The 22,854-nt window shown below is 41.8% G+C and overlaps 1 protein-coding gene and 1 long non-coding RNA gene across 2 annotated transcripts in view; one reads left to right on the top strand and one right to left on the bottom strand.

Annotated features, from left to right (window-relative positions):
- AK3 (adenylate kinase 3) overlaps positions 1–12,997 on the bottom strand; it is a 45,782-nt gene extending 32,785 nt beyond the window's left edge. Inside the window, exon 1 of the mRNA XM_024734207.1 lies at positions 12,884–12,997. The gene's annotated coding sequence lies outside the window, so the exon portion shown is untranslated. The remainder of the gene's footprint in view (positions 1–12,883) is intronic.
- LOC112392485 (uncharacterized) lies at positions 12,591–15,771 on the top strand. Its single transcript, XR_003001699.1, has 3 exons — positions 12,591–12,678; positions 13,512–13,607; positions 15,653–15,771. It is a non-coding gene; the product is annotated as an uncharacterized LOC112392485 (long non-coding RNA).
- Positions 15,772–22,854: the final 7,083 nt, after the last annotated feature.

Genomic DNA, 22,854 nt, shown 5'->3' on the forward strand with positions numbered 1-22,854 from the left:
ACTTCAGCAGCGACCCTTGCGAGCGACTCGGCTGCCCCACACAGCCCGCGGCCCTCCGCGCCTCCTCCCCACCCGCCAGCTCCCTCAGCATCCCCTTTGCTGTCCTCTGCCTCTGGGGGCCCTCCTCCGTGACCCCTGAATGCCCTCTACTTCCCTCAGATCCACACCTCGCACCTGTCAGTGCCCCGCCCCGTCCTGCCCAGTCCCAGGGGATCGACAGCGCCCGCCCGGGGCCTCTCCCAACCCCAGCGCCGTCCTCCGCGCGGCTCCCACTTGCTGCCCCCTCGCCACCACCCGTGCCCCTCGGCTCCCTGGGTCTTCAGAGGTCCCCCTCTCCTCCTCCCAAGCCCGCAGTTCCCTCCCCTCCCTTCCCCTCTCCTCCTCTGCTGCTGAGCGACTTTTCCTGCTCCCTTGCATTCTCACGCAGGCCGTTAAGGTACGTTTGTCTAGGTAGAGTCCCAGTGGGTGGCAATGAACCAAAAGGGCCTTCCTCCTCATTTCACAGAAGAGGAATCCCAGTTGAAAATGAGTGAGGTGCTGTAAGTCACAGGTCTGTTGAGGGGTGTCTCTTACTTCCCAGGATCACACTTTCGGATTCAAAAGGAACTGTTGCTTTTACGCAGACGAGCCTAAAAGTACTGGCTCCTCCTCAGGCTCCACTGTTTGCATTGATGCCATAAATATTTATTCAGTAAAATTCCTGCTCCTTGGATTTGAAAGTCTAGTGGTGGAAGCAGGTCATAACAAGGAAACAGATAAATGAGCAAGGTAATTTGAGATAGTACTATGAACAAAATAAAATACAATGTGTAGAGGGAGGCTGTCTTAGATTAGGTGGTCAGTAAAGCTTTGAAGAAATGGCATTTGCTCTTAGCACTGAATGGGAAGGTGGAGGGAGAGGGACAAAGTCAAGGGGAAAAGGCCCTAACGTGGAATGTTTGTCATGTTCCAGGAATAGAAACACAAGACAAAAATTTCCTACCTATTTCCTCTGTAAAATGGGCATGGAAGATTAGTATGGAGTTGTTAAAATAATGTGTGTAATGCCAGCTACAGGGTAAGTGTTCAATATTACATTAAAGTCATCCACTATAATTATCGTTTCTTTGTGGAAGGTCACTATGCTAAGGCAGCGAGAAGGCTTTGTGAAAATAAACACAGTTCCGTCCTCCTCAGAAGTTACCGAATGAGTGGCCCAAAACTGCTTTCAATTTAAAAGATAGAAATTATTTCAGAGTGAGGTGGTAAGGGAAATCTTGCTCCCCAGTGAATCTGAGCTGGGTGAGTGGATGGGGGGATTTAATAGGTAGACAGTGCTGTACTTGGAAAGAAATTTAGTAGCTCGTATGTATCTGTTACTAAGAAAGAAAGAAAGAAAATAAATGAATTAAGCATTCAACTCATATAGTTAGAAAAAAGACATCAAAATAACCCATGGAAAGCAGAGGAAAGGATTAAGTAAAGAAAAAGAACATAAATGAAAGGATCAGAGAACTTAAGAAACAGAACTAACAAAAGAATGAAAAGGTCTGGACAAGTACAAGTTACGAAACACTAGAGAACTAGGTGCATAGAGAGTCCTTCTAATCTCCAAAGCTGGGAACATTTGAGGGTTTAGCTGCAAAAGAAACCTGAAAGAAAATCCTGGGGATATTTGGCTTAGAAAGAAAACAAACAAAATAGCGGAGGAATCATCCCATCACTGGGGAGGAAAAGCTGAGTGTTGTGGTCACATCACCAGGCCCCACAAAATGCCAACTAACTGCAGCTTTGCTAAAGTTTGTGGATTATGAATGAGGAATGAATAAGTAACTGCCAAACTGAGAAATCTCCTGGCAGCTGGGCTTAGCACAGTCATTTGGCCATGCACACATATTTGTATGGGTTGGTTCTTCACCCTTGAACTTGCCCCAGTGGTAAAGACACTGAGCTCAAATAATGCATTAATACAACAGAAAGTGTGAGTCAAAAAGAGACGTAAAAATGCTTGTATGTTGGGGCTTGCCCTCTAGAACTCCTGAAGAGGCCAGATCCAAAGAAGTCTGAGAGAAGACCATGTGGAGAGAGGGCCAGCGATCTGAGTTGGTCCAGCCATTCCAGCTGAGCTGCCAGTTGTAGCCACGGGACTCTCTAATCCACCACCAGGGGTAGGTGGATTAGAGAGTGGAGAAAGAATTTCTCCCTGAGCTACTAGAAAAATAGAACTGTCATTACCTGAGATTGGAAAAACTGTAGGAGAAACAGGTTTGGGGAGAATATCAGTGTTGTTTGGGGTAAGTTAAGTTGGAGATGCCTTTGGGACATCCACAGGAATTGATAAGGAAACAGTTAGATGTACAAATTTTGACTACATAGTAGAGGTCCAGGCTGGAGATGTAAAATCTGGGAGTTGTTGATATATTTAAATTCATGAGCTAGTACAAAGTCACTTAGGGAGTGAGTTTAGACGAGAGGAGAAGAGGTCTGAAATCTGAGTTCTGGGGTTTGCCAAAATTTTGGGATGAGGAGGAAACACTGAAGGAGCCTGAGAGGAGAGGCAAGTTAATTAGGAAGAAAACAGGTGAGTGCAGTATCTTGGAAGTCGATGGAATGTGTTTCAAGAAGGAGGGAGTGATTAAATGAGTCAGATTCTGCTGATAGGACTGAGAACTGACTGAAATTATTTCTAAGCGTAAAAAAAAAGAAAAGATTATTTTTCATTTACAATGCATAGATGAAAATATCAGAGGATAGTTTTGCCAAGAATCCCATAGCTATTCAACAACTGAATTAGTAATTTCAAAAAATGTTAGGTGAAATATAGAAAATGCTTTCTCTGAGAGGGAATTCTTGGAGTAGAATTCAAACTGTCCAGAACAAGGATATTAGAGAAAAAAGAAAGAGAAGATCTAGACAAAAGTAGGGGAAGAGAAAAGAGGCACAAAGAAATGAAAATAAAGGGCTCTATTTAACAGCCCTTGAAAGAACCATATGAAAAGATGTTAAATCATACTTATGACAAAGGAAATGCAAATTAAAACTATAGTGAGATACTATTTCTCAACTATTAGATTGGCAAAAATCTAAGTTTGACAACGTAATGTGTTGACAAGGTAGTGAGGAAACAGGCATTCACATTTTGCTAGTGGGAATACAAAAATGGTACAATCCATGGAGAGAGAAATTTGGCAATATCTAGCAAAATTTCATATACGTGCACTTGTCAATCCAGAAATTCCATTTCTAAGAACCTAACCTAAAGATACACTAGCAAAAATACAAAAAGATATATACATAGGGTTGTGCAATGAACAGTATTTGTAATAGCAAAAGAGTGGAAACAATCCCAGAGTCCATCAGAATGGTCAAATAAATGAGGATCCACTCACATATTGGAATACTACACAGCTGTAAAAGCAAATGAGAAATATCTCTGTAGAGTGCTATGGCATGATTGCCAGTGAAAAAACGTCAAAGAGGCAAAGCTGAAGGTTATATACTACCACTTAACCAGAGGGGGGAGGAAGATATGAATATATCTTTATGTTTTAGAAAAATAGAAAAAAAATTTTTAAATAAAATAAATTAAAATTTTTGTTTTATTTAAACAAACAAAAACTGATTACCTCTAGGGGAAGGAAGGAATGAGGCAGAAGGAATGGGGCAGATGGAGGTCAGACTTCTCTGATTGTACTTTGGTTTATTCAAGTGACTTTGTTAAGTATGTAGCAAGACTTAATTTTTTTTAATGTTTCCAAAAGCAAGCCGTAAAAGTTAAAGGCAAAATGAAACAAATGAACATGGCTGTGTAATGACTCGGTTCTGTCTATTTTTATAATTGCTACTGCTCTTTGAATAGCTTGCAGAAATCTGAGTTGCTTCCTTTGCTACTGGGGTAACGCATGTTCTGAAGTTTTATCTTGGAATTTTCCATACCATCTCACATAGCTCACTTTGTCGTTCCTGCCAGGCGACAAATACTGTAACTTGGCCATAGAACATACTTCCTCACCATTTTGTCCTAGCCTGAGGCATTGCTTGTCCTTTGGGACAAAACTACTCCTATCAGAGCACTGACTTCCCTCCAGAGAGGAGACACTGTGTTATTCCCCTAATAACGCCTCATCGGTTCTGAAGTTGTGGTCCATCCAGGGCATTTCTGTCCCAGGACCCAGGGATAGGGTAATCATATGCCCCTGAGGGTAGTCCTCCTCCTTGAAATTCAAGAGTTTTCTGGGTCACAGGATTTGGAGTTGCACACAGCTAAATTTGACTCTCACAAGCTGAGGGACCTTGAGCAAAATAATTAACCTCTCTTAGCTTCAGTTGCCTCATTTATGAAATAGGGGGAGGGTGATATTAATCCCATGGGATCGTTGTGAAATTTAAATAGGATCGTGTACGTAAAATGCCAGGCATATGCTAGGTGCTGCTTCTCTTCTCCTTGCTCTGCTTCCCTCCTCTTCTTTCCCACCTTCTTTTCATTCAATCTTCCCTCCACCCTTTTCTTCATTAAACAAAATAAGTTAGACTAGGAAACTTTTAAGGTTCTTCTCAAACTCTGAGGTCCTTAGAAGTACTGATGAACTGCAGTACATTCAGATGGAGGCTTGGCCACTAGAATTAGAAATTCAAAGATAAATGTAGTAGAAATGTGGGTGTAGAGGTCAATGGTGATTTTAAGTGAAGAGGCTTTTAGGTGTTAAAAGCACAAAGGAATGGGTTTCTTGGTGGAAATACTTTAGTCCCAATAATATTATAAATTGTGCATATTTGTCCAAGGGAAGAGATGAAGTAGGGAAACAAGGGAAGGACAGAAGGAAAGAGAAAAATTGGAAAGAAAGGAGGAGGTTAACATTTAAAAGGCAGATAACAACAAGTGTGGGTGAAAATATGGAGAAATCTGAGTTTTCATGCACTGCTGTTGGAAATGTAAAATGATTCAGTCACTTTGGAAAACAGCCTGATAATTCTCAAACAATTAAACATAGAGTTATCATATAACCCAATTTCACTCCTAGGTATACACTCAAGAAAATGGAAAACATATATCCACCACACAAAAACTTGTACATGAATGTTCATAGCAGCATTGTTCATAATAGCCAAAAGGTGGAAACATTTCACATGTTCATCGATGGATGAATGGATAAATGAAGTGTAATATATTCATTTAATGAAACTTTTTATTTGGCCATAAAAAGGAATAAAGTACTGATACATGCTATAACATGGATGAATCTTGAAAACACTATGCTAAGTGAAAGAAGCCATATATTATATAGTTCCATTTATATGTAAGTCCAGAGTAGGGAAATCTATAGAGACAGAAAGTAGATTAGTAGTGTTTGGGGCTGGGGAATATGGGGAACAAGGAAGATAGGGTGGTAATAACTAAAAGGTACAGAGTTTCTTTTTGAGGTATGAAAATGTTCTAAAATGGACTGTAGTGATGGTTGCACACCTTTGTGAATATATTAAAAACCACTGAAGTGTACACTTTAAATGAGTGAATTGTATGATGTGTGAAATATATCTCAATAGCCATTTAAAAAATCAATATAATTCACCATATTATCAAATTAAAAAGAAAAACCATATGATTATCTCAATAGAGGCAAAAATCATTTTATAAAGTTCAACACCCATTTATGATTAAAAACTCAGAAAACTGGCTTCCCTGGTGGGGCAGTGGTTGGGAGTCCGCCTGCCGATGCAGGAGACACGGGTTTGTGCCCCGGTCCGGGAGGATCCCACATGCCGTGGAGCGGCTAGGCCCGTGAGCCATGGCCGCTGAGCCTGCGCGTCCGGAGCCTGTGCTCCGCAGCGGGAGAGGCCACAACAGTGATAGGCCCACGTACCGCAAAAAAAAAAAAAAAAAAACCTCATAAAGCTAGGAATAGATGGGAACCATCTCAATCTGATAAAGGGCATTTATAAAAAACCTAAGCTAACATCACAGTTAATGGTGAATGTATTCTCCCAAATGTGGGGAACAAGACCAAGATATCTGCTGTCATCGTGTCTCTTTAACAGTGTTCTGGAGCTCCTAGACAGTGCAGTAAAGCAAGGAAGATTGAAAAAGAAGAAACAAAACTATCTTATTCACAAATGACCATGTATATAAAAAGTCATAAGGAATCTACAAAAAAGCTACTAGAACTAATGTGTTCTGGATTCAAAGTCAAATACAAAGCAACATTGGTATCTCTACACACTAGAAACAGACAATTGCAAATAAAAAGTTTTTAAGACGCCATTTGTAATAACATCAAAAAATGTTTGGGGGTAAATCTAAGAAATTGAATACAAGAACTGAATATTGAAAACTCATTTCGGAGAAAAATTATAGAAGATCTAAATAAATGGAAAGACATACTATGTATATGCATCAAAACACTCAGTTTGGGGCTTCCCTGGTAGCGCAGTGGTTGAGAGTCCATCTGCCGATGCAGGGGACACAGGTTCGTGCCCCGGGCTGGGAAGATCCCACATGCCACCGAGCGGATGCGCCCGTGAGCCATGGCCTCTGAGCCTGCGCATCTGGAGCCTGTGCTCTGCAACGGGAGAGGCCACAACAGTGATTGTTTTGGCTACAATCTCAGTTCTCTCCAAATCATCTATAGATACAACATAGTCTCAATCACAATCTCAGCAGGTTTGTTTTTTAAATAAAAATTAACAGGCTGATTTTAAAATTTGTAGAAATAAAAGGAACCTAGATTAGCCAATACAATTTTGAGAAAGAACAGAAATGGAGAACTTTACGTGATTTCAAGACTTACTATAAGGCTGCAGTATTTAAGACCGTGTGCTGTTGATGTAAAGATAGGTATATGGATCAATGGAACAGAATAGAGTCCAGAAATAGACTCATACATAGGGTCAATTCATTTTTGACAAAGGAGAAAAAGATAGTCTTTTTAACAATGTTGCTGGAATAAAAGGATATCCACGTGGAAAAACATAAACTCAATTCTCACCTTATGCCATAATTAACTCAGAATGGATCATAGACCTCCATGTAAAAGTTTAAAATGATAAAACTTCTACAAGAAACCTAAGAGAAAATCTTTGTGACTTTTGCTTAGGCAAAGATTTCTTAGATAGGACACAAAAAGAATGAACCATAAAAGAAAAACATTATAAACTGGAGTTTAACCAAAATTAAAAACTTACGCTCTTTGAAAAACAATGTTTAAAGAATGTAAAGGAAAAACATACACTAGGAGAAAATCTTTGCAAAATATATATCTAATAAAAGATATGTAAAGACCTCTTACAACTCAATAATAACAAAACACACAACCTGATAACAAAATGGGCAAAAAATCTGAACAAATACTTCATCAAAGAAGCTATATGATTGAAAAACAGGCATATGAAAAGATGCTTAATATCACTGGTCATCAGGAAAATGTAAAATAAAACCATAATGAGATACCAGTGTATACCACCAGAACAGCTAAAATTTTAAAAACCAGGTCACACCAAATATTGAAGAGGATCTGGGATAACTACAACTCTCATACATTGCTGATGTGAATACAAAATGGTACAACCACTCTGGAAAAGTTTGGCAGTTTCTTGTAAAGTTAAATGCACACCTACCAAAAAAACCAAGCAGTCTCTCTCCCAGGCAGTTACTCAAGAGAAATGTAAACATACTTCCAGCATTAATCTGCCGGGGTGCCATAACAAAATACCATAGACTGAGCGGCTTAAATATTTATTTTCTTATAGCTCTAAAGGCTGGAATTCCAAGATCTAGGTGTCATTAGGATTGGTGTCTGGTGAGAGCTCTCTTCCTGGGCTGCAGATGGCCACTTTCTCACTGCATCGTCACATGGCCTCTTTTCTGTGTGTGTATGCCATCATAACAGATGTGACATGTTGATTTTTTTTACTTTTCTGTTTCATTTGAAAAAAATTTTAATGAGCATATATAATTTTTACCCCCAAAAAAATCACCTTAAAAAAACCCCCAACAAATCCCATCTAATATATCACCTTAAAAAAAAAAAAAGACAGGGCTTCCCTGGTGGCACAGTGGTTAAGAATCCTCCTGCCAATGCAGGGGACACGGGTTCGAGCCCTGGTCCAGGAAGGTCCCACATGCCATAAAGCAACTAAGCCCGTGAGCCCCAACTACTGAGCCTGTGCTAGAGCCCGTGAACCACAACTACTGAAGCCCGCGCGCGTAGAGCCCATGCTCAGCAACAAAAGAAGCCACCGCAATGAGAAGCCTGCACACCGCAACCAAGAGTAGCCCCCACTTGCTGCATCTAGAGAAACAGAGAAAGCCTGCGCACAGCAACAAAGACCCAACACAGCCAAAAATAAATATAAATAAATTTATTTTTTTTTAAAAGTGGATTTTCTTCAGCTTTTTAAAACTTTATTGAAGTATAATTGATGACATCACACTTTTATTATTCATGAATTAGATTCATTTTAATCCAATTAGCATTTACTGATGTTCTAGGAATGTAGCAGCAGTGAACGCAGCAAAACCTCTATACTCAAGTTTTCCTTCCCGTATGTGGAAGGGAAAGAGGATAGTAATTAGTACTGTGAAAAAAATAAAGAATAATAATAATAAAGCAAAGGAAAATTTAAATCTGCAGGCAATTCTTTTAAATATCACTATCTCTTCAGTGAACATTTGCAATATCTGCCTCATCAAATACTCTCTACAACAGAATGAAGTGACAAAGAACGAAGTGCAAAGTAGAAGAGCTGGGTCCTAGTCCTGCCTCAGTCACTCATTAGCTCTGTAAACTTCGGCAAGTACTTGACCTTTCTGCGCCTCACTCTCAACAGTAAAATGGAGATCACGCCTGTCCCAGAGTGGTGGTGGGGCTCTTACTTAGGATCTTAGTGATGTGGGCACGTTTTATCATTATGTAAACAAAGGCTTTGTCTCCAAATTATCTCTTTAGGCAAAGCTTGTGATTTGAAATTGTAAGTCTCTTTCTCTTTATTCCCTACCACCCCCATTTTTGACTCAAGGTTTTAAAGATTGCTATTAAAAACAAACGTCTTTTAAGATAGCACATTAAGATACTATCACCTAAAATATATTTATTATAAAACAGATTTATTAAAAAATAACTTTTTAAAAGTTAGTTATTCAAGTTAGTCTAAGCAGCAGAACTGTGATGCCTCAGGGCACAGTGAGATTGGGGTTTGGATATGGTGGCGGAGAATTCTAAGCTGCTCTGAAGATCCTGTGCCCAGACTAAGCCAAATTGAGGGATGGGAGAGTGGTGACAAAGAAACCAGGAGGAAAGTTGTAAAGCATCTGATGCTGGGAACCTGAGATAGGGGAAACCTGTAATGCCTGAGGCTCTAAATCCCCACTCTGGATGAAGGCTGCCCCTCAGTCATGTGTTGCAGTTCCTGAGACACACAGAAGGAGGCGCCATTCCTGAATTATTCCTCCTGCTCCAACCCCCCAGTACTGAAGTTCCTAGTGATAGGACTTATCACTTATATTTCATTTTACAGTTTTGTGAGCACTTTCTCATTTGGTCCTTATAACTAGGTGATAATTAGAGGCTGGTTCTATTATCCCCATTTTACAGATGGAAAACTGAAAGTCAGCCATTTTAAGTGACTATTCAATGTCAGACAGGCAGAGCTAGTCTTTCAACTCCTGACCCAGTGCCTTTCCCACTCTGCTGTCTAGAGTAAAGGAGGATTGTCAAATACAGCTGAGAAATGGAGTTTTATTTTTTTTATTCTTTTTTTTTAAATTAATTTATTTCATTTATTTTTTTATTTTTGGCTGTGTCGGGTCTTCGTTGATCTGTGCGGGCTTTCTATAGTCGTGGTGAGCAGGGGCTACTCTTCGTTGTGGTGTGCGGGCTTCTCATTGTGGTGGCTTCTCTTGTTGTGGAGCACAGGCTCTAGGCACACAGGCTTCAGTAGTTGTGGCACGTGGGCCCAGTAATTGTGGCTCACAGGCTCTAGAGCGCAGGCTCAGTAGTTGTGGCGCACAGGCTTAGTTGCTGCATGGCATGTGGGCAAATGGGTTGTCAAATACAAGAGCTCCTGACGAAGGGAAAGAAGACCCACTCTAGTAGCCAACCTATGCAGAGAATGGCTTTGGGAATAGTGCTGCTCTTAGGAGAGTTGGAGGTCAAGTTGAGCTCACCCCTAGGTTTCAAACATACAGTTAAATTTAGCTTTGTTGGGTTATTCTGTGGTCAGGGCCATGAGTTGAGCTTGGTCAAGGGGAAGGAAGGGTATAAGCAGAAGTGGGTTGGGCACCTGCCAATTTTCCGGCTCAGTGCCTCTCTTCTGTGGACATGAAAACACCCAAAGTAACCCCTCAGTGGCTACCACTTGGGAAGCCTCTAAAATGATTACTCTTGACAAAGGCTGAAAAGGCCTGGTATATTGTCAGAGATCTAGGATGCCTAGGCAGCCTCTGCTTGCGAGGAACCTAGTGTAGAGACACAAAAGTCTCTGAAACGGTGTAAAAGTTTGGCCAGAGAATGTTTTCCCACATCAGTGTATTAGTTCACAATTGTTACCATAATGCTCTGTAACAACAACACTCATATCTTAGTGACACACAACCAGAAACATTTGTTTTCTTGCTCACAAGTCTACAGGTTGGCTTGGCCCCCTCTGGGTTGAGCCCCCAGTGGCTAACAAGGTCATGGTTGGTGAATGACATAAGCACAAAAGAGCAAGCCAAACCTCACAAGCACCTTTAAAGCCTCTGCTTGTGTCACAGTGTCACTAATACTGCACTGGCCAGAGCAAGTCATGGATGCCAAACAGGGGGATGTACTCTAGCCTAGTGCAAAGTCCTTTAGCAAAGGACGTGGATGTAAAATCCTAAAACATGGAGGGAATGAAGCATTGGGAGCAATGACCCAATGTTACCACAATTAGTAATCTGGCAATAAACATTATTATGAATAATATATAAAAAGTAATAAAACGATAGCTAACATCTACTGAGTCTTATTAAGTGTTGGGCACTTTTGTTAAGTACCTTGCATGTATTAACTCATTTAATCCTCACAACAACCCTATGAGGTAGATACTAATACGATCTGTATTTGACAGATGAAACAACCAAGGCATAGTGGGATTAAGGAAGAATTAAGATCACACAGTAAACGGCGGAGGAGGGCAGTGACAATTATATTAGAAAGGGACACTGTCCATTTCCTCTCTCCCTTTTGTGTCTCTCCTACTCTTCCCTGCCCCTCCCCAACCCTGTCCCTCCTTTTGTGTGTCTTGTCTTGGGAAATGACATCTGGTCACCCAGACCAGAACCCTTAGTGTCATCCTTGGACCCATCTCACCTGCTGCCTGCCCCGTGTGTCAGCCATTAGGTTCTACTGTCTGTACCTTCTTAACTCCTCCCGATCTGCTCCCTCCTCTTCCTCCTCTGCCATTGCTTCCACTCACAGTCCTGCCACTTCTTTCCCAAGGGATGCCCTGCTTTTAGTCCTGCACCCTGAGTTTGCTGCCAGAGGGATTTTTGCAAAATGCAGATCTGGCTAGGTCATTCTCCTGCTTCAAAAGTTTCTGTAGGGCTTCCCTGGTGGCGCAGTGGTTGAGAGTCTGCCTGCCGATGCAGGCGACATGGGTTCGTGCCCCGGTCCGGGAAGGTCCAACATGCCTTGGAGTGGCTGGGCCCGTGAGCCACGGCCGCTGAGCCTGCGTGTCCGGAGCCTGTGCTCCGCAACGGGAGAAGCCATGACAGTGAGAGGCCCATGTACCGAAAAAAAAAAAAGTTTCTATATTCCCTGGAGCTTTTAGGATAAAGTTAGCCTAGTATTCCAGGCCTTTCATTTTCTGACACTCTGCCACACTTCAAACCAGCTTCCCACACTACCTGCAGTCCCATGAAGTTTCATGACCTTTTGCCTTTGCATATGCTGCACCTTCTGCCTGGATCCTCTGCTCCCCTTCTCCACCTCATCAACTCCTATGTATCTAGAGTCTTACCTTTTGGGAAGGCTTCTCCAATCTCATCCCTATGCTGATTAGACATCTTTTCTCTGTGCCTCCAGTAGACCCTGCCATAGTATGTGGCATTTACCAGGCTACATTTCAATATTAGATTCCACTGTCTGCTTCTCCATCATTAGTTTCTCTCAGAATATAATTCGTGGACCCCCTGCTTCAGAATCACCTGGGAAGTTTGTTGAAAATTCAGGTTCCTGGGACCTATCTTGGTCCCACCAACTCAAAATCTTCACTGGGTAGAGCCCAGGAGTCTGCATTTAGAAATTTCCTGAGAAGATTCTGACTTGTGCCAGGATCCTGACACTAGACAAAACAGCGGCCATGCTTTCTTGTACTTCTAGCATCTATCATAGTGCCTGGCACAAAGTAGGCACACAATGCATGTGTTGCGAATCAATGAGTGAAATGGGCAGCACTGGTCAAGGCAACACAAATAAAAAGCGAATATTCTGCTACTGCGATTCCAGATACCAGCAGATGGCGCTGTGACGACATATATGCTTTTACGCCGGGGGGCGGGGAGGAGGAAGATGGGAAATTTTGTTTTACAGGAATTCAAGACTAGACTGCTGAGTAATTTATTTTTTCCTACCCAGTTTGTCTACCATTGTCCCACCTGCCTGAATAAATTGCTTTCTGAAGGCATGAAGACTTAGACAAGAAAAACAAGTGGAAAGAGGCTGGTCACAGAAAGCTGAGCAGGTAATGAAAGAGAAGGGAAGGATATTCTAATTACCCCTATTCCATCCTCCTGATGGAAAGCTGCTCCCAGCGAGCGCTAAGTGTTGTGAAATTACCCAAAGCATTCAAAAGAATAAGCCATTTCAGTAAGAGGGTGGAGCCATCCTGTAATTCTGTTAGTCATCCACGTTTCCTTTACAGACTGTCAAATGCCTATGTGACTAACCTTTTAAAGTCGTTTCCCTTGCAATGCAACGTCTGAAAGCCTGAGTCTTCCTCCTGGGCTGAATACTTGATTCTCCCGAGGTGTTGGAAGTGAGCCTCACAGTCTAGAAGCCAGGGGCCCCATAGCCCACTCTTGCTCCCCTTTCCAGCCTCCCCTCTCGACCCCCAGGGGCATCCACGTGCACAGAAGTGATAGGGCTGGTGTGGGGCCCTGGGAAGACTATCAGGCAGGGCCAGAGCTAGAGGCTGAGCTGTTTTCCTCCCAGCACGGAGCTTTCCACCGGAAGCCCTCGGCAGGGAGGGGGGCGGGGTAGGGGCTTCTGCCCGAGGCCCTCCGCAGGGAGGATGGCTGGGAAGGGGCTTCCTAGCGCTCTGCAAAGCGGGGGTGGGGGGTAGGGAGCAGTAGACACAATGATAGACGCAAAGACGGAGAAGCAAAACCCCTGCCCTCAGCGCAGTCTCAGTCCTATTTGGAAGGCACAGTTTAAAGGCATCACAGTAATTTCGACACGGTGGGAAGAACTTTCAAGTTCTGAGTGACCCAGCATAAACTAGATGGAAGTGCTTAAAAGGAATGAGAGAAGATACAGTTTCCCTTTCTCTTTCTTTTTACTCCTTGAACTGTCAAGTTCAAAACTCATTAGGTGGGGAGCTAAGCAAGTTGGGACTTCCTGGCCGGCTTCTGGTCACAGCCGAAGGCGGGAGCATCCGCCCAGATCCCCCAGGTGCGTTTGGTTGTCCTCATGATGAGGGGTAGGCCCACAGCCACCTTTGGATGGGGCCAGTGGCCGGGAGGTTGGAGACCACCAAGAAGGAGAGTGTCAGGTGGCAGATGTTCTTGTCTTTGTCCAGTGTCCCCTCCCCCAAACCGGGAGGAAGGTCATGTCTGGGCCCAAGGGAGCTGTCCCCTGGAAGCAGGAGAGCCATGTCTGCCCCAGCTGTGGCCAGCACCGATGGTCTCTGGCCAGAGTGAGCCCTGGGTGTCAGGGAACATGTTTTACAGATTCTGGGCAGCCTGAGTGGTAAACGCAGCAGCACTACCAGTAATCTTTCTCTCCAGGAAGTCCAGGGCCTTGCCCTGGTGGCTGAGTTGAGAGTAAGCAGCTGGGGGCAGGTTCCAGGGGCCGCACAACACAACACGTGATGCATCAAGGGAGGCAGATCTGGCTCATGTTGTCCAGGGAGGGCTGTCTGGAGGAGAGCAGGAGGCCAGCCAGCCAGAGGCCCTATCCACACTGGCCAGCGATGCCAGGACTCAGCCTCAGGACGGCCGTGGACCAGTGAGGGGCTGACGTTGGCTCTCTCTGCTCATAGCAGGGAGAGCACATCCTCCAGATCAGAGAGAGGAAGATAACCTTCCTCCTGATCAACAGGGAATTGTGGAGAGCAATGCTTCCTCCTGGAAGGGATCCTGCCCTTGTAAGGTTGGGAGGGAGGAGCTCCCCTGCTATTGCACAGCAGTCTAGAGAGGGTGGCCCTGCTGGATGTGGGAGCCTTTGGAGAAATCACCTTCCCTTAAGCCAGGGGAGGGTTAGGAGCAGGTGCTGCAGAGGAAGAACTTTGACCAGATTCTTCCTGCCCTGGAGGCTGTAGAAGAGAAACTCACCATCTGTCAAAGCTGCCCTGGGCTGGGTCCCCAGCTGGGATAAGGATCAGCCACTGGCTGCCCAGAGGATTGGGTTCTGTCTGGGAGAGCTGGGTTTAAGGGATGGGGTCACAGGAGCCTGTTGCCCGGTGGCTGTTACTATTGTGATCCTAGGGCTGGTTCCTCTATCTTCTTAGATGGTTGAGTAGCTGCAACATGGAACTCCTTATTTTAATCCCCAAATCCACTCTTCTTTCATATTCCTCATCTCAGAACTGGTACCACCATCTGCCAAATTGTTTAAACCAGAGAGCTAGACATGATCTTTGATTCAGACCTTCCCTTTCATATCAAATCTGTTAGCAAGTCCTATCATTTCTACCTCTTAATCTCTACTATGACCACTTCCCTCTCTCTCCACTGCCACCACAATAATCCAAACCATTGTCATCTGCTGCCCAGACCATGGGAGGAGCCTCTTTGTTGGTCTCCCCACTTCCTCTTTCAGCAACCCCCTGCCCCCAATCAGTAGACCCTCTCTGTGATTCTTGGGCACCCTGGTCATTTCCTTCAGAGCATCTGTCACAAGTTGCATGCTTATCTTGTCATGCAGTTTATTGTCTGTCTCCCCCACTAGATGCAGCACCAGGGGGCAGGGAACCTTGTCTGTTAGATGCATCCTTGTATCCTTTCTGCCTAGCACAATGCCTGGCACAGAGTGAATAGTTTTAAAATGAATGACATTAGGTCAAATAGTTTAGATTTTAGTCAATAAACAACGAGGAGCTATCACACAGTTCAGAAAAAGGACCGATGAAACATAAGGACGTGTTGGGGGAATAATGGAGGCAGCTGGATGGACATTAACTTGAATCCTCTTACTAACATGTTTCCCGTTGATGAGGCCTAGTGTGGTGTCAAGACAGAATTCTAAATAATTTAAAGGAGAGTTCTTTTTTTCCCCCAGTTTTATTGAGAAATAATTGACACACATCACTGTACAAGTTTAAGGCGTACAGCATGATAGTTTTATTTACATATGTTGTGAAATTATAACTAAAATACGTTTGGCTAACACCCATCTTCTAATAAAGATACAATTTAAAAAAGAAGAAAAGAATAAAGGAAATCTTTTTCTTCTTGTGATGAGATAAAGGGAGAATTTCTATCTTTGTGAATATGTAGGGAAGAAAAGACAGAGGCATTGATGCTGTAAGTCTGGTGAACCAGAAAAATAACATTACTTCATCTCTTAAAAAGAAAAAGGATGGAACTTCCCTGGTGGCACAGTGGTTAAGAATCCGCCTGCCAATGCAGGGGACAGGGGTTCAAGCTCTGATCTGGGAAGATCCCACACGCTGAGGAACAACTAAGCCCGTGCACCACAACTACTGAGGCTGCACTCTAGAGCCTGCGAGCCACAACTACTGAGCCCACGTGCCACAACTACTGAAGCCTGTGCACCTAGAGCCCATGCTCCGTAACAAGAGAAGCTATCACAATGAGAAGCCCACGCACGGCAACGAAGAGTAGCCCCTGCTCCCCGCAACTAGAGAAAGCCCGCGTGCAGCAACAAAGACCCAACGGAGCCAAAAATAAATAAATAAATAAACTAAAAAAAAAAAAAAAGGAATAAAAAAGAATTTTTTTCCATGACTGGAAAAAAACCTCAGATTTGACTGGAAGAGTTCAGTTTTTAGATATGTTGAGTTTGAAATGACTATAAGTATTTCTTATGGGCCATTGAAAACAGCCAAACTGGGAAACTTCTTTGACAGTTTAGTCAGCCATGAAGTAGTCATCGGGTTTATTAATTAAGGAATTACAATAAATTATTTAATTCTAGCAGAAAGGAGAGAGTTAAAACTTGAAAATTATGAATCCTGTGTTTAAGGACACAAATAATTTTGTGCCATAATTTTGTTACATAAAACATGACCATTAATAGGTATGCTGTTGTCTCTTGAATGTGGAAAGATTTTATTGTATGAGTACCTGTCACATATGATTTAATCTCTACTTATGTATATTTTTTCATGTTTTCCAGTTTTTTTGATAATGTATAGTATTTTATAAATCAGGAAAAAAGTAGGAAACTTTTTTTAACTAAAAAATAAAGACTCACTATATCTACTTCTGAATGAATATCTTTGGGGTGAGCACTTGCCTTTACACACCAAACATACGTAAATACAGAAGTTACTAAATGTACCCAGAACTCACTGGAGCTCTCCCTCCAAGAAGTACACACATGTTGATGTTTCTTGCAATTCCCTACAGCTGGTTCCCCTTTTCTGGTTTTAGACAGCTTTGGTCCCCAAAATCAGTGGGCTGGAATTATGCAATAAGCCCATTGTTCCAGTACTTCTCCCTGAAGGCAAAATTCAGGGATTTGTCCTTTTTTTATTATTCTAGTCCCAGACCTAACTACTAGCTCTTCTACTCTGTATGGTTTTGATCTCTTAGAGGATTGTCACAGCAAAAGTGTCTTTTATGGGTTTTACTATGGAAGGGCTTCCAATCCTGCAGCTACCAGCTTGGGAACGTGGCAGTGGGGAGGAGCGGGCAGGGGAAGTGAGTAGAGACTAGTGCATATCAAATTCACAGTCCTCCTGATTATTAGACTGAAGAATGGTCCAGAGGTGAGGGACTGGGAAAGAGAATGGTCTGGAAATAATGACATTGAGGAACAGTGCAAATGAGCTATTAATTGCTGCAGTGTTGCAATAACAAAACCCTGGAAACTGTTGTGGATTGTTTAATAAAATGGCCCATCCACACAAAGGAAGTTGTAAAGAGAAATGAGAAATAACTCTATGTATTGCTGTGGAGTGATTTCTAACATGTATTTGTCAGTTGAAAACCAACATGAAGAAAATTCCGTGTGATACGGTACTGCTTATCTAAGAAAGCTGAAGGGAGAGGGAATAAAATTATATTTTACAAAATAAGGATTAACTAAAAAGTTTTTAAAAATCAGTCTTTTATAGGGGGGAGGGAAGGGACAGGATAGAAAGGATGGAGGTAGTAACTACATTTTTCTATATATACAATGTTTTGTAAATTTTATATAATTGTGAAACAAAGTTAAAAAAATTTTCTTAATCCCTAAAAGTTGGAAGCAAAATGAAACAAATAAGCCTAAGTCTATATTGAGTAGATGGCACAACTACACAGAGCAGAACTATTTAAGACTTTTAAAACACAGTAAATTCACTATACATCCCTCCTGGAGTATACTCTGGGGACAAAAAAATATTGTAAACTCTTTTCTGTAACTGTATTGTTGGTGTTAGTATTGTTCTGAGACTAGTTTTGTGTTTTGTGGGATAAAGCAAATGAGTAATTATGTTGGGGTCCTTGGGAACCAAGTTTTTATTGCAATGGGAGCAAAGAGATACAAATGTAAGAACAATGAAGTTAACTTAAATACCTTGAATCCTGAATTTGAATGGGAAGTGCCACTATGAATTCACAGTATATTTTATCTTAAAAAAGAAAAGGTGTTTCTCTGCTTTGCCTACTGAAAAAGCCTAGAAACAAGGACAAAGTAACAAAGAGTGCCCAGATTATGGCCTCTGATTCCCACTAAAAGAAGTCAGAGTTTCTTGGGGAAATGGTTGATTCCAGATTAGAGACAGAAAATATACAAGTTGAGGCTGGAACATCATCTCATCCAAGAAAGCAAGGAAGTTATCAGGATACACTTGAATAATGCAAAAATCCTCAGCAACCAAGTTCAAGAGTCACATCTTGGAGAGAGGGGATAATTTGAACATTATTAAGAATATTAACTGCAATGGATTGAAACACATCAAATATGTTTAACTTAATGAGCTCATAAAGGCTCACACACCCCCAAATCCCCAGTGGACTCCTTTGAAGAGCTCATTATTTTGAAAATTGGTAGATAAATGAAAAGGAACAAACACACATCTTACCTTTCCTCTATGAACTGCACCTCAGGTAACCGAATAGTGGTTGAGAGTAAGTTTCTCTTTATGGAAATATTTGAGATAATAAATGAAAAATAAATAATTGAATTTGAATGTTACTATTTTGCAACCTCTAATGAATTAATAGAAGTAGGCAGTGCTCATCAGTGGCTGCCAACAGGTAAAAAGAAGAGACATCTAGACGTTACATGCCTTATGACAGAAGTGCACATCCTACCTGTAAAGTATGCCTCCTGTTCCGTAGCCCCCTCCAAATTTGAACCTGAATCTTCTGAGTCGTCCAATATCAGTTACTCCTAGGAGATATTTAACAACATCTGGAGATTGTTTTTGGTTGTCACAATTGGGAGAGAGAGTGCTATTGGTGTCCAGTGGTTAGAGGCCAAGATTGCTGCTAAACATTCTACACCACATAAGACAGCTACCCACAATGAAGAAATATTTGGTCCAAAATGTCAATAGTGAGAAAACTGAGCCTGAGGAAACCCACTTGAGATCAAAAAATCAATTTATATACAATTATATATACTGTGAACAGAGGAACATGTCAACTGACATCTTAGGGCTGCAATCGACAAAATCCAGGTTGTGGGAAACTCTACATAAAAGACAATCAAAGTAGTTCCTTCAGCAAAGAAATTGCAAGGAAGAGGGGGGAGAGAGAGAGAGAAATGAGGAGCCATTAAATTAAAAGAGACCTATGAAACAAATCAAGCAATTGATCCTGATTCAAACAAACTAAACAAATTTTAAAACCTTTGAATAGTGACTGGATATTTGACAATATTAAGAAATTATCCTTTTAGGTGTTGTAAAGGTATTTGTTTATGGTTTTTAAAAATAGATTTATTTATTTATTTTATTTTTGCCTGAGTTGGGTCTTTGTTGCTGTGTGCAGGCTTTCTCTAGTTGTGGCGAACGGGGGCTGCTCTTCCTTGCAATGTGTGGGCTTCTCATTGCAATGGCTTCTGTTGTTGTGGAGCACGGGCTCTAGGCACGCGGGCTTCCGTAGTTGTGGTTCATGGGCTCTAGAGCACAGGTTCAGTAGTTGTGGCACACGGGCTTAGTTGCTCCATGGCATGTGAGATCTTCCCGGACCAGGGCTCGAACCCATGTACCCTGCTTAGGCAGGCAGATTCTTAACCACTGTGCCACCAGGGAAGCTCTGGTTATGTTTAAAAGGGGGTGTTTATCTTTCAGAGATATGGGTCTTTTAGAAATATTTACAGATGAAACGTTATGTTGTCTGGAATTTCCTTTGAAATAATTTAAGGTGGATATGGATGGATAGATGTGGGTCTAGATGAAATAAGATTGGTTGTGAATTAATAATTGTTGAATTAGGTAGATAAGTACATGAGGGTTCTTTCTCTGGCATGTTAAAATTGTGCACATTAAAACGTTAAAAGATTTTAATCATGTATTTTATAAAATGATGGTTATAACAGATGGTAGTTTTTTTTTAATGTCCTTTACTTTAAAATAAAAGGGTGGCATCTTTTTCTGTCAGTGTATTAGCTATCTATTACTGCATAACAAATTATTCCAAAACGTTGCAGGTTCAAACTTTATTATCTCATATGGTTTCTGAGTGTTAGGAATCTGAGAGCCGTGTAGCTGGGTGATTCTGGGTCAGTATCTGTCACAAGGCAGTAGTCAAGATATTGGCTGGGGCTGCAGTCATCTGAAGGGTTTACTGAGCCTGGATGTTCCTCTTTCAGGATGGTTCACTCACATGGTTGTTGACTGGAGGCCTCAGTTCCTTGTTACATGGTCTGTCTACAGGGTTGCTGGAGTGGCCTAATGGCATGGCAACTAGCTTCACTCACAGTGGGAAATCCAAGAGAGAGAACAGGCAGAAGGCTGCAGTGCCTTTTATGACCTAGTCTTAGAAGTCAAACTGTCACTTCTACCATATTTTACTCATTAGAAGTGAGTCAGTGAGTCACTGAGTCCAACCACACTAAAAGGAAGGTTAATTAGGATCTACCTATTGAAGGGAGTATCAGAGAATTTGTGGACATTTTTAAACCACCACAATTGGTCTCCTTTTTCCTTTTAATTTTACAGGTCTGTAACATCCTAAAGCGATAAAACTATAGTCTCAGAAACTCTCCTAATATAAAAAAGACTACGGAGTTGGTTTTCAGTATATTGAAGGACGGTACCTACCTTTTACTCATGAGGTTAAGGTGCCTTCTTACTTATGATCAGAAGAGTCAATCTAAATGGAGCCCTAGTAGTAGATAATAGTAAATTATTTTTAAAGGTGAAAATTATACGTTGAAACAATTTGAAAGGAACATATAAGGATGAAGATTTTCAGTTAAGAAAGTACTGAAGGGTAGGATAAATTCTGAAGGGTAAATTCATTTGCAATATCACTAAAAATGCTCAGTGGAATTAAAGGAGAGCAAATATACAGGATTGTTACAAGTAATGAATGAAGCCAGCTCTTAGCTTCTCATCTCTCAGATATCCCCAGGCTCGTCATTATCAGAAACGTTCACAGTAGGCTGGATATAATCCTATAGTTTCCTTTATTGAAAACCCTGTCTTGTGCAAAATGTGTGATATAAGCTAAACAAGGGCACTACTTCCTCTGTACCTCCCAGACATTCATATTGGTCGTACAGCTACTCTCAGATGCCTTGTATTTTCCTTTTTGCATGTGTTTCTTCTCCATCATATCAGAGAATCTCAAAGAGTAGTTCCTGGACCCCGTGCAGCATGAGCACCTGGGAATTTTTAAAGACGTATTTCTAGAGCCAATCCCACACCTAAGAAATCAGAAAATCTTAGATTGTGGCCCAGGAGTATGCATTTTTAATAAGAGCCCCAGGTGAATTTTTTGTACAATAAAGTCAAGAATCACTAGATTAGGCTGTGAAACATCCTGGAAACAGGGTGTGAGTCTTTCTCATCTCTACATTCTTAGACCTTTATCCTGTATCCTTGTACATTTCTTGGCATGGCCAACACTGGCACTCTAGTAGGTGTTAGATAAATTTTTATGGAATTGAATTGAGTTGGGAAAATATCCACATATTGTGAAGTTTTAACTCCACAAAGTCATGAAGAGATTCTAGGTAATGAGACTCTTGGGCTTTGCGTGGGTTTGGTGAAGTTGTCATGTATTGTTTTTGCCTATCTGTCATCTGTTACCTCTTGTGATAACAGAACTTTAATTTTCCTTAGGGGAACCACTCCTCTCTCTTGCTCCATTCTTGTAGTTTGAGAGGCACTGATACTACTTTTTGTACAAAGGAGATGAGAATGTGACTCAGATTTGGCCAATCAGAGCACCATACTCCTCCAGACAACCGTGGTCAGTTCAGAAATGAGTATGTGATCCAAGCAGGGCCAGTGAATGCTCTACTCCACATTTGCTGATGCTGCTGGGAAAGAGGTGGCTTATTCATGGTGGGTTTGCCAAACTGGTAGAAGATGAGCCTGGATTTTCTAATGACCATGTTTGTCTCCATCTAATGTACTTTCTGCCTCTATAGATTTGCCTGTTTTGGACACTTAATTTAAATGGAATTATACAAAATGTGTGTGTGTGTATGTGTGTATGTGTATAGCTTCTTTCACTTGGCATAATGTTTTCAAGGTTCATCCATGATGTAGCATGTATTAGTGCTTCATTCCTTTTTATGGCTGAATAATATTCCACCATGGATATACTCTATTTTGTTTATTCATTCATCAGTTAATGGACATTTGGATACCCTTTAACTTTTAATGAATCAATACACTCCTTTTTATGGTTAAGCATTTTTTTTTTTTTTTTTTGGGTACGCAGGCCTCTCACTGTTGTGGCCTCTCCTGTTGCCAAGCACAGGCTCTGGACGCGCAGGCTCAGCGGCCATGGCCCACGGGCCTAGCCACTCCGCGGCATGTGGGATCTTCCCGGACCAGGGCACGAACCCGTGTCCCCTGCATCGGCAGGCAGACTCTCAACCACTGCACCACCAGGGAAGCCCGTTAAGCATTTTTAAGACAGTGAAAGAGTTGTTATATAGATGGTTCTGAATCAAATATTGGAACGTGTGATTTGTTGAGTGATGAGTGTGATTTGATGGAGATAGTGAATAAAATATAGGACCTTGAGACAGTCCTAGAAAATCAGGAATGTGTCATTTATGTAACAATGCCACATTTGTGTATTAGGCATCAATTAACATTTGAAGTTTCATAGTTATAAATCCTAATATTTAATAATTATGATATGATGGCTTCAAGATTGGCAACTTGTGGGACTACTCTGGCAGCCCAGTGGTTAAGACTCCGTGCTTCCGCTGCAGGGGGCACGGGTTTGATCCCTAGTTGGGGAACTAAGATCCCACATGCCACGTGATGTGGCCAGAAAACAAAAACACACAAAAAAAGGATTGGCAGCTGGTGCCTTAAAAATTCTGCTCTGATAGT

This window comes from Neophocaena asiaeorientalis, unplaced genomic scaffold, assembly GCF_003031525.2.
Source record: "Neophocaena asiaeorientalis asiaeorientalis breed wild unplaced genomic scaffold, Neophocaena_asiaeorientalis_V1.1 scaffold256, whole genome shotgun sequence".
Classification (NCBI taxonomy): Eukaryota; Metazoa; Chordata; class Mammalia; order Artiodactyla; family Phocoenidae; genus Neophocaena; species Neophocaena asiaeorientalis.